At 39.9% G+C, this 12,665-nt stretch overlaps 1 pseudogene; it reads left to right on the top strand.

Moving 5' to 3' along the window:
- Positions 1 to 3,274, top strand: part of LOC138009815 (uncharacterized) — a 5,285-nt pseudogene extending 2,011 nt beyond the window's left edge.
- Positions 3,275 to 12,665: the final 9,391 nt, after the last annotated feature.

Here is a 12,665-nt window from a genome sequence, read left to right as displayed (position 1 = left end):
TTTGTGTACACTGAATAAATTCAGATCTAAGTGGAAACGGTGGTTGTCTTGGACTGATGTGTTTAAAATCATCATTCTTTATCTCTCACTTGTCATTTGTTTTCCGGTTTTCTTTACTAAGCTGTTGTTTTCTTGGTACATATACTAAAGAATGTCCCCAAAGATAATTTCCCCTGTGATTGTGTCTCAGTCAGCACTGTGTCATCTTTAATTTGTTGATCGTAAAGTTAGTTTTCCGAGTGTAGTTATTGGATACATGTGCACAGACTATTTGCAAAATAGTTGTTATTCTAGGAGATCGCGTATACCTTTTCGGTGGAATTTTTCTCATTTCTTTCGTACTGCAATAAAAGAAAATGATGTTCCAGAACTCATCATTGTCAGATGGCAAATGCTGAAAATATGCGTAAATATAGCATGACGGCAGGGTTTAGCGTGTTTCCAGACTATTTCTTATGATAAGATTTCAGTTCAATCAGTTCAAAGGAACAATCACATGCAAGCTCTGATTGTTATAAAAAGTGTCCAAATCGATGATCTCTGGAATATCGACATGTCAATCTCGACTTTCGACAATTACCCAGACTCCCCCAAATAACTAATATTTTTAATTTCCAATCAAATATTCACCCCTATCACACAAGATCATCATCAAGAGGTAATTTCTCCGTGCAGTACTCTACATTAGAAAAACGAAATAAGTCCTTTCCACAGGTCTGTGTTAAAGTCTGGAACAGCCAACCTGATGAAATGCATCACACATCCAAAACGAATTTTAAACACAAAATTCATAATTTGATTCTCCAAATATTCTCGGAAGCAGACAATACATTGACCTACCTGATTTGATCAAAAATTGAAAATATCTTGTAAACTCAGTGGATTATATTTGCATAATACATAATTCATCCGCTTTTGTCAGTTGTTTCTAGTACCATGGCTATGTTCGCTTAACTTAAGTACTTAAAGTAATATAACTTTCTTTCTACTCTAAATCTTGTTGTAATCGGCTAAGTCATTTTCTCTTATTGTAAATCTCGTTTCTTTAACTGTACACATCTAGTCCTAGTTCTTTATTAGTGTATTTTCGATTCTCTTGTTTTACCTGTTACTTTATTGTAAGTTACTATTTCCATTCTGTTAGGTTGATCTGTTGTTATTTGTTATGCATCAAAACCACTGCTTGCCTTGAAGAGCTGTAGCTAACTGCGAGCAGTGCCTATCTTACCTTGTATGTTTTTAATCTTTAATAAACTTAAGGTGTTTTAAGGTGTTGTTTTTTAAAGTAAGTCAGCTTGCTTTACTGCCACCCTACGCCAGAGTTGTTTTCGCATCATTTTTAACTACTGGCCTTGGACGAAATATAAAAGATGAGGAAGCGGAAACGATTAAGCGGGCTTTGACGAGAAACCCTTGGGACTCGTTTAGTTGTCAAGATGCCAGAATTGTTTCCTTTCTCTGGGTAACTCGATCACAAGTGCACAAAGACAATGCGTTCGTGTCTCTGCAGAGTTTTTCGTTTGCTGCCTTCAAGAAAAAGAAATAACCCTTCCTATTTTAACCCTCAGGATTGAGGAATCCTACTGGTACCCTGATGAAGATATCTTGATCGGTGATGAGAACTGGAAAGCTTTTCAAGGTATTTTATGGTTGGCAGAGAACTAGTGTTGAGATTATTAAATTGACCGTGGAGCAATACAAATTAGTTGACAGCAAAATACGGTAACTCCTGAAACAGAGATCTTATAGTTTTCCGATATTGATTGTCATTCATGATTCGATGAAGTTAGAAAAGGATACATTATTAATTAGCCAAGCCTTGCTAAATCAGCAACGTCTTGTATCCTCAGTGCTTGCGAGCTGCCATCTTTTCGTAAATAAACCCAAGAGTTTTTCGTGCAACAAAATTCATAGTTGTCTTGCCCTTTGAATTTCTTCGCTTTGCTAAAAACACACTGCATCTTTGGTGACAAATGGTCGAATATCCTGAAAGATGAAAGAGAGACTCCCTCGCCAAATCCCAAAAAACTAGGGTCCGCCTTACATGCATTGTTTCGTCAAGCCATAACAGCTGCCGCCAACAATCTTCTGACAAGTTACAAATTATTGGTTTCGGCGTTCCTGCTGTCGCATTCCTCTGCGTTACGTGATGTGCAAGAGAAACATCAGCTTCCATGTCAGAGAATAGTTTGACGCATAAACCACTTGCTTGAGACTCAGATTATTGTTCACTTAACTTGGGCATCCCAACGCTAAAAAGAAAACCAAATAACGTAGAAAAGCATTGAAATTTGCCAGAGCACAAATTCATATGGCCATCTTGGTGGCTCACTGCTGACCAACTCCGTGCACCTTGCCTGTGCTAACATTTCTGCTACAAATCAGTACAAATCCACCATCTTGACAACTAAATTAAGCCCCAGGGTTTCTCATCAAAGCCCAATTAACCATTTCTGCTTCCTCATCTTTTAGTTTTAACCAATATCATTTAGTTTTTTGTTCATCTTTAAGTTTTCTTGAACATCTTTTACTTGTGCCATGTTGCATCAAATACCTGTTATTGCACATGACATGGATGTAATGATATTTCTATATTTTGTCCATAAAAACGCGCCATAATTACACTGCAGGGGTAGTAAGTTTGGCTAATTGGAAAATGTATTTCCGCTGGTATGAAATTTATGCAGTTTGTTAGCAGTTTGTTTTTCGTGTTTGGTTGGAGCATGCCGTTAGGGCGTGTCTCCAGGGATTTTATGGTTAGTGGGTGTTTTGTCTTTAAGGCTTAGAGGAGTTGCAAGATTCCTCTCGCTCACGTTCTCCATCCTGGCATTTAGTTCATTTCATTTCGATGGCTGAGAAGACTGCTTCAAGCCTCATGTTAGAGAGTGGTTCGGCGCCTTCTTTTGCCCAAGCAGACGTTGTCTTTCAGAACTCTTCTTCGAAGTCAGAGTTGGTCAATGAGGTTTTTTCGCTTTTCAAAGGCTATCTGACCTCCCAGTTGGAAGAGAAAGGGAAGCAGTTTGAACGAAGTGCTAAGTCCTATAAGGAAGCTGCAGACATTAAGTATGAAGGCAACCATAAATATAACCGAAAGCAGTTGGAGGTGAATTTGCAGTTGGACAATATATTAACACGAATTGATGACAGTACTAGTAGTCCGGATGACAAGAACAGAGATGGTTGGCTCGTTGTCCAAGAGTACGAGAGTGATGATCTCGCCTCAGACTCTGAAGATGAGAAGAAGATTCGCAAAGCAGCCACTGAGAAAAAGTGAAAACAAGCAAAGAGTAACAACGGTAACACTTCAAAAAAATTTAAATCTTCTAGAGATTTTCAGCTTTTTTGCGGTAAGACCACCGTTTATTTTTACTTTGTGAAGTTCTTGGTCCTTTTAGTCCAGTCAAATTGGGGTCAGACCCTCAACAAATTGCAACAAAAGGTTTTTCAACGGATTATGGCTCATTCGGATGTCCTTAACAACATATCAAAAGTCCCAAAGAATCGGAGTTCGGGAAGGCCCCGAAAAACGGAAAAGAAAATTCTCATACAAAGCTTATATGAAAAACCACAGGGTACCCAATTTATATAACGACTACTGTTTTATTGTCTCAATACAGTAACAATTTTGGGCCGGGTAAGCCGCCGGATTGTTGTTTAAGTTAAAATCGTGCTATTCGTACAACTGGATAAGAATTGTCACATTGTTTACGCTCTATTTATCAATTTAAACCAGATCATAATCCAGCTACATTGCATGGTACGACTAGAAAGCCTTTTCCTCTAAAGTCGATCCCGCAATCAATCTTCAGTTTCTAAACAGTTATAGAGGTCACAGTATCTGTTAATCTAAACATTCTGCTTTGTTGGTGCAGAAAAGAAAGTCCTGTCAATGGAACGTTTGACATTGGTCCCATGGGCTCCTAACAAAAGTCTTTAATTTCAAATCTTATACAGACCGATGACTGCTACCCAATAACAAAGCAGGTGAGGGGTATCTTACTTTGTACTCCGCTTTAACCACCTTTCAGAGCTAATTTGTTCAACCAGAGTCAGAATCAGAATCTTCATCGTCAGGGATTTGCTCGGGTGCGTTGGTACAAGCAGACCCTTTGCACTGACCACAAGCAGGATTACATGGTAGATCATTTTTGCGACAGGAGCAACGGCAGGTGCTGCAGTCTTGTGAACAATTACATCTCATTATCTGGAGAAGAGACTGTGGTGCGGGTGCGAGATCTGTCATGATTGGTGTCAGTTGTTCCGCTGCTGACCTCCATCCCATTCTGCGTAATTTATGCCCTCTGCGCTATCTTTCCATTCTCTTATGTGAAGGTAGACTCGCAGACTGTGGTACTTCACCGCTGAAGAAGTAGGTGGTAAACTCTGAGGCTGTATTGACTTGGATTTACAAGCTAGCTTTTCCAAGTAGCGCTGGTACTGCAGCTGGTCAACTGTCTGTCCCAGCTTTCCTCCATATAAGCACACTAGGGCATTTTCACCTGCAATTTTAACAGTGCTTGCTGACGGAAGTGCTCTGAGTTCACAAACTTCTTCAGTGATGCTCCCTTTCCTATTCCGTATATGCTGGATGTGGTGTCGCATCCAAGTAGGGCGTGGATAAAAATAAAATGATTTTATTAATGTACCAGACTCGTCTTTTTTTGGAACTTGCCTTGGGTTCTGGTCTCATGTAAAGGCGATGTGCGTCCGCACATAGTGAGCCAGAAGTATTAGGAGGTCAGTGTCATCCCCTAACAGAATTGTATCTTCCGAGTTGGCTGATTCAACTGCGGTCTTAACAATGAGAACGTCCACATCTCCATCTGCGTTGAGGGTCTCAAAGCCTTGTTTCTGCAAGAAGGAGGCCAACTGAATAACAACTGCTTGCTTATTTTTCTTGTTTGCGAGAAAAATGTCCTTTTTCATGGGTATCTTCATATCATCTGTGAAGGAGACAGTGGCGCCAACTTTTCCCGCAGTTCTTCTTTCTTGCGTCATAGACTTCGTAGAGACTACGTCGTACCCGTCAAACACGATAGTTGTTGCTCTTCCATACTTTTGCAAGACGTAACCACTGTAAATTTCCTATACTTCTTTAAACGTGGTTCCGTGTGGCCACGATAGACGATGGAGAAGTGTGCCTCGATCCAATACGTACTTCATAACTCCAGAGGGCTCAGTCTTGGAGGCTTCGCTTAACATTGACCACATGGCGTCAGCAAGGACCGGCTTTTGTGGTTTTCGTAGCATCAAAGATGAATCGAAAAGTGCACTGGGATAGCTGCAGAGCTCATATCAGAATAAAGACTCCAGGTCTTCGGAGGAGCTGACTAAAATCAATCGCTGGAATAGCAGCTGTGGGTCTATCTGAACTTGGTCGTTTCCGATTTGGTTAGCCGACTTGGAAGCCATTGTAACGGATTGGGAAGAGCGCTTGAATGTGTATTCTTTTGTGGTTTGACCTTTCATTGATTTCAAGATTTTCTTGCCAGCGTCTTGGGCCGTGTCCACATTGACTGAGGTGTCTGCATGGACTCCCGTCATGATGTTGCGGAGCGCTGAATCTTGCGACAAAAATGGGCTTCGTTCAGAAATAGTCGTAAGGACATCTAGGGTATCCTTTATATCGCGCTTCATTCTTGAATTCTGTTCATGAGTCGTAAAGGACGCCCGTGAACTCCTGCATTGCGCGATTGGTTTCTGCGCAAGTCGGCATCGCCAGTAGCCATGTCAGACATTGTTGCTCTGTCATCCTGCGTCCTCTTGTTAGGCCACCATTTGTTTTGAGGCTGCGCATTAGCACCTGTTCTATAACGAGGTCAGTTGATAAGCCTGCCCAGTACCTATCGCTGCGTAGCACCACATGTAAACCTGACATGAATTCTTGGTACGGCTGTGGTTGTTCTTGGGGAAGTTTGATCATGCTGTCGAGATACAAATGTACACACTTCACATAAAGGTTGTGACCAGAAGCTGCCAAATAGGGTAACATCTCATCCAAAGCATGCGGATGGAGCGGCCAATTGGCGGTGCGTTCTGCTTTAATAAACCTCCTCAGGATGTCGACCATATCTATGTATCGAACCCAAAGCGCGGCTGTGCGGTTACTCCGGACCAATTTAGCACGATAACTGTTGAGGGATGATTTAATTTTTTCCAGGACTTGCGATGACTCAGTTTCTTCAGCGTTGATTTCATTTTTCATGACCTTCTGGAACAGCTTAAAAGCCTCTTGTAGCAGTACTTGTAGCATATATGATTCCAATATCTCTCGCAGACCAGATTCTGCCATCAGATGCCCAATAGAGCCTACAAAACTCATCTTGGTATGAAAGGGGCCCAGCCGTGGGATGCAACTGCGGATTGGACTTGTTGGTGGTTCCCCTTGAACCATGCAAAAGGCTTTCCACCACAAAGGCTGATCGAAGGTGACGGCAGGTGCTGTGATGTTATGCCTTTTCGCCTGTTCCATGATAAACTTGAGGGTTAAATATATACAGGTGGCATCACTTGCGCTCATGTTGATCATGGGCAGAAATATCACAGATGATTTTCCTTTGTGGTCTCCAGTCAAGACGTGCTGCATTAGCCCACCCCACGCAGGACGACTGAAACCAAACAAGAGGGACGATTTCCGGAGCACATCGAGATCCTCCATGGGATCCACTACCCTAGCAACAGCCACGTCATTGTATTTGATCTCCACCTCTTCTAACCGCCTCTCATTATAGGGATATATCTCGATTTTACCTGCTTCAGAAAGTTCCCTGGACGTAACTTTCTTTCTTGGTACGCACCTTTTCTGGCTAGTAAATGGTGTGACAGCAGCCACGATGCCCATCCCATGGAAAGTGTCTTTCCCATCAAGCGTACAAATATTATGATCGACGTTGTCCGCTGCATATTGAACAAATTGGCCTTTAAACTCCGGTATGTCCGTCCCCTCATAAACCGCCGCGCTTTGATTAAATTGTTGTACTTGATTGTATGAAGCGCAATACCCGAGAGAATTGAGGGTGTCAATCAGAAACCTAGACGCAAAGTGATAATGTAGTTGCATGGCAAGACCCAGTTGTAAAGGCGCTAAAAACATTCTTGGTCGCGCTGCCTGCATAAGTGTCTGTCCTGTTGATGCAAGTTTAACGTTATCATCTTCAGCTAAAATACCATGCAAGAATTCTTTGAGGGATACAGGAAGAAATTCAACTTGTTCGGCGTTGGACTCAACTTTGGGGTAAGTTTCACTGGCAGTAGTCTCAACCAGTTTGATTTCACTCTTGATCAGCGCAGCAGCTGTTCGGATTATATTCATCTTTTCTGTTTTGACATCAGGGGCGTCTTTTTCCATCTCGTGAAACTCGTTAAGAATCGCCACAGCAGTCTTCCTAAATGTTACAACATTGGGTTTTCCATCACTGAAAGTGATAACCAATTCCTCTCCAAAATGCTTCTGGAGGCAGGCTTTCATGTAAGTCTGGCTATAAGCTGTGCAGTCAGAATCCCCTGAGTACTCATTCATCTTAGCTACCAGATCTTGCACTGTGATTTGCTCATCAGAATGTTTCAGCAGATATTCTGTTACCATATAAAAGGCATTGTTTTGCTCCTCATTCTGGGGACGACCTCGTTTTCCTTTCTTATTTTCAAGCTGGGTTGTAGCATAAGACGCAGGAACCTGTTTATCTGGACGAAAATTGGAATTGCATATCTTATGATAGACTGCTTCAGCGGCAGGGAGATCATGTACATGTAAAATTCTTGCTTTTACTACCTCTGCCCATGTGTCGTGCCTTGCGTTGCACTTATTCAAAACGGTTTCTTGAGTCTCTAGAGTCACCACTCTACATACGTCAACAGATTTAACATCTACTTTATTGCCGCAAAAATAACAATCGCTTTTGTAATCGAATGTCTGGTCTGCACTTCTTTTGCGTTGAATAGTTGCAGATTGAGAACCCACATTTTCGCGGCTTCTGTCATCCTTGGATATATTGGTGGGGTGGCAGTAATCTTGACGACAATTAGGGTGTACATGCTGTCCAGGAGCAACACTAATTGAATCATTTCTGAGGCCGCTTCCGCAATTTATACCTTCACTCCCTTTGTTCCAATTGTGGAAAATTCGTGTGCTGAGCCTGCAACTCTGCAAATCGCGCAAACTAGAGGCGCTCCATCCATAAGAACACATTGAAGGAGTAAAACTCCAAATAACAACCTAAGCAATATAGAAATGAAAAGAAAAAAAAGTTAAATTATAGTTAAATTGTTATAACAATTTTATCTTTCTCACTATGCTACGAAGCAAGTTTGATTAGCTTATTTCAAAATGTATTTGAGCAGCGTCAGCAAAGATCGTGCCAGCACAATAGGCTTTCAAAAAGAAACTCTTCTTCTTCGAAGCAGCAGTTAGATATGAGCATTGGATTTCTATTAAACTAGAAAGAATGAATTCTGCGATATCTAGGGGGAGATTTCTTTCACACGCCTCGAAGGGCTGATCATGAAACAGAATCTAATTTCACGGCAATTCCTCATATGTAGGTGATCAGCACTGATTGTTTAAAGATTCTCTTAATATTGAATCAGCATTAAGCTTACCTTGATATAACTTTAGAAGCTACTAGCATCTATCAACTGAATCAAAAGAATTGTTTTCCAATAGAACAGGAGGAATGTTCGCTGGCCTTACGGCAAAATCAAAACCAGACACTGGCGAGACGAACCAACACGCACTCTTGGGTGGCGTTACACAAATAGACAAATTCACGCACTAATTGAATCTTGATAAACTAGGGTTTTTCCCTTAAGAATACTTGAATACTTAAGTGTTACATTTATTATTTGAATTGACATTAAGTTATGTTTGAAAGTAATTCTTAAAGTAAATGAAAACAAAAAGTTTTTTTTCAAAGAATGCAGTATCAATTTTTTTTATCTATGTATATCAGGGTTGCCACTCATTAGAACTAAAAAAATTCCCTGACTTTTCCCTGACTTTTCACTGACCTCAAAACAATTTTCACTGACCTTGCATTACGCGAATTATGAAATAAGTCAAATCCGCTTTTACATTAGCTTCAGTTTCTCCTGCAAACCATCAATATTCTTCTCTTCATTTTCAATCTCTTTACGTTTTTCACGGGATTTTGAATGCATGGCATTTGGTGTCACTAACAATTCCATTTTGTGTTTTGTTTCAACCTCTGTGGCAAGTTCATCTTGAGCATGCCTGCAAGATACCAGAAGTTCCTTTGTTACAGAGTCTTCTACAGGACCATCTTGATTCTTGATACCATCATATGCCATCCGATAGGAAATTAAGGTTTGATCTTGCATATTGCTGCTTAAGATGTCTTTATTATCAGAGAACCCTCTTTCAACACATGACTGACCACGGGAAAGTATAAGCAAGATTTTGAAAATTTCCCACAGTTTGGAATACTCTGGCTTCTCTCCAATGAGAGTCAAGAGAAAGAAGTCAAGACCTTGGTCTGAGTTGTAGGCAACAAATTCATCTTTGTGGTACTTCTGCACCTCTGTAATGAACGCTTTGTACTACTAAAGGATAAATTCCCTGACTTTTCACTGACTTTGACAACAACTGAGATTTTCCCTGACCATTTGCAAAATTCCCGGACTTTTCCCTGACCTTTCCCTGACCGTGGCAACCCTGTATATGTATTTGCAGGATTGTGCGAAATTACACGATCGAGAATGAATTGAAATAAACTAATACACCTGTTGTTTTAATTGGTATCTAGTCTTTCATTTCTGATGATTTGGGGTTGATATTCCCACAAAAAGTAATAAATTCTGGCGACTTAGTCAAAAACCTTACTGTAGCCTCGTTTCCATGTTGTCAATGGGTCGAAATCAATTGCAATTTTAGGCACTTTCCTGGACTTCGATTCTCTGGGACTTTTAGTATGTTATAGAGGGATAATTTCTCTTTAGTTATCCGTTGAAAAACCTTTTGTTGCAATTAGTTGAGGGTTATCCCATTTTTCGAGCACATTTGACTGGACTATTTGGTTGGACTGTCTGAGAATCCAACCATCAAGCTGTTGTATTTAGTTGTTTATGTTTTTTAAAGAGGAAAATAATTTACGTTCGTCGGAGCCTAGCGAATTAGAACGTAACTAAAAATCCCCATGTAACCAAGAGTAGGGACTCCAGAGGACGACTGCGCATTTTTTCTGCGCATTTGAATAAATTAATCTCAGATTGGGTACCAGAAACGGCCGCGCTGGGTTGCCTGTGAAAAATGCTACTTTCGCAAGGTATGCCCGTGTCGTAGCGAGTAGTTGACTTTTCCATCGCAAAGCGAGTGAGGTAAGCTTCATTTTGATGTAAATTTAAGCGGTTTTGAATGCTATATGCTCTTCCAATACTCATTTGAAGATTTGAAACTACTTTTATTGCAATTTTTCCGAGGGTTGAGTCTTTTAAAGTGTTAAATTCGAAATCTACGGCCTTTGAAATACTTTTATATTGCCGGAACATGTGAACAGATGAACACAACAGGCGCGAAATAATTTTTTCCTTCTCACGGATAAGAATCTGTTTTTCTGGCAACCCGAAAGTGGTAAAACATGGCATCTGATATTCATGTACATGCTTAAGTCGGATTTCCCAATAAAAATAGTGACAATTCAACTTGATCAGTTAATTATTGAGTTAATGTTGTGTTATGTTGTGTTATTTAAAATTAAATTAATGTGTGTAGAAATTACAAGTTTGAAATTACAAATTAGCATTCAATTTCACAATTTTTAATATATTTCCTTCTAAAATTTTACCATAGTAATTAACAGCATAAAACGAACCGATTTGGAAGTTGGAATTTTGCTGTACTGGTAAAAATTATCTGAATCAGTGGATTTCTGCTTCGTAATTTTAACTTTAACTTTAAGTTTAAGTTCATGTGATGCTGTGCTCTTTCTGTTCAGTTTTTGGATTTGTTGACTATTGGAGTATTGTATTTGTAGATGTTACCAGTTCATTGGAGAATTCATTCAGATGTTTTCATGCAGTTAAAATAAACTTACTGGCCCATTACTTGCCACATTAGTTATTTAATTAATAATATAGCATTATTCCATGAAGGATTTAAGTATTAACAATTCATTAAAAAATTCTTAAATTTAAATTTTCATGTTAATCAGTGTAAATGAAGATGGCAGACAATGAGATAGAGTATCCTGGTCCTTATTGCATGAGGAATGGAATATCAACTACCTGGCCTCTCTCGCTGTTACATGCTTCAAAGGACGAATGTGTGCATAGGGTTCCTGATATCAGTGATTACAGCCCTACTGTTCAGATCTCATTACCTGTGCCAGATAGCCCTCAGTGTGAAACAAAGTGCCCTGTGTGTCTTGGAGAATGTGAAAACAAGTCGTATATCAAAGACTGCATGCATTTTTTTTGTTTTGGTTGCATTCGTCAGTGGACTCTGATGGTGGAGACCTGTCCAGTTTGCAAAGCGAAAGTATCCTCTATACTTCACTCTGCCACATCACCAGTGGAATATCAGGAGTTACATGTAGCTTCCTCTCCTAATAAAGAAACTGGTAGGCAATTTTATCTATGTCAAGGTGCAGTTTAATGGAGAAAAAGAAATTGACTTGGCAGAGTATGATGGTATGGCTGAGGTATTACTATGGATCAAATTTTAGTGAGATATGTCCATCAGTGCAGTCAATAACAAGTCGACTTAAACTTTTACAAAAAAAGCTCAAAAGCTATCAAAGGATAAGAAAAAAGATGACCTTGAAGTTTTGAAATCTTTGGCGTTTGACTTACCTGCAAGTAAGAAGGACGGAAGCTGCCAGGAGGATTTGAAAGGAAAACATACTGAATGTGTCTTTAAAGGTAAAGAACCTTCTACTTCACATGCCTTATATGCATCAACTCTCTCTGCATGTAATTCACTGGCTAATGAGCTGTCTGAAATACAACAAAGCCTGGCAACCGAGATTGAAAAAAAAGAGAAGATTGAAGCAAAATGTGAGGCCCAGAAGAATGTTTCTAGGAATTTGACCAGGCAGTTTAAAGCGCCGCACGGATGCACTTGATAGGCAAAAGCAAGAGACAAAAACATAAAGAAGGAAGTGATCACAAAAGACAGAGAGATTTCATTGTTACAGAACGAATTGGCCTCAAAAGATGACAAAATTCAGAACATTAGAATAAAAATTGATGAAATTCGCAGAGAAAAGAAGAATGCCCAAGAATTGACTAGGTATCATAGACAGAAAAAGAGCAATGTAAAAGATTCTCAGCTAAATGACGATAAGAGGGACAGTTCTCATGAACTTAATACCAAACTGAAGGAATACAATGACATTATTGTTGAGAAAGATGATCTGCTGAACCAACTTTCAGAGAAAGTTGATGAGCTGGAGAACGAGCACTCATCACAACCTGCTGTCGTTACATTTGTGAATGGACGGTACAGTGATGACGTTCGTATCTTTTGAGTAGGAATGTTGGAATCCAAAATGTGGAACCCATCATACGAAGTGTGAGTAAAAACATTTTCAAAGCTGAACTTGGCAGACTCCCATGCACAAGTAAGTTGGCAGAAATGCTAGTGGAGGCAAGGACAGTCTCTCATTTACAATTAGCTGAGCAAATACCTGGAGAGCAATTTAACACCTTGC

The sequence above is a fragment of the Montipora foliosa genome, chromosome 7 (assembly GCF_036669935.1).
Source record: "Montipora foliosa isolate CH-2021 chromosome 7, ASM3666993v2, whole genome shotgun sequence".
Lineage (NCBI taxonomy): Eukaryota > Metazoa > Cnidaria > Anthozoa > Scleractinia > Acroporidae > Montipora > Montipora foliosa.
Note: the sequence above shows the minus strand (reverse complement) of the source record. Positions and strands in the feature narration are given on the sequence as shown.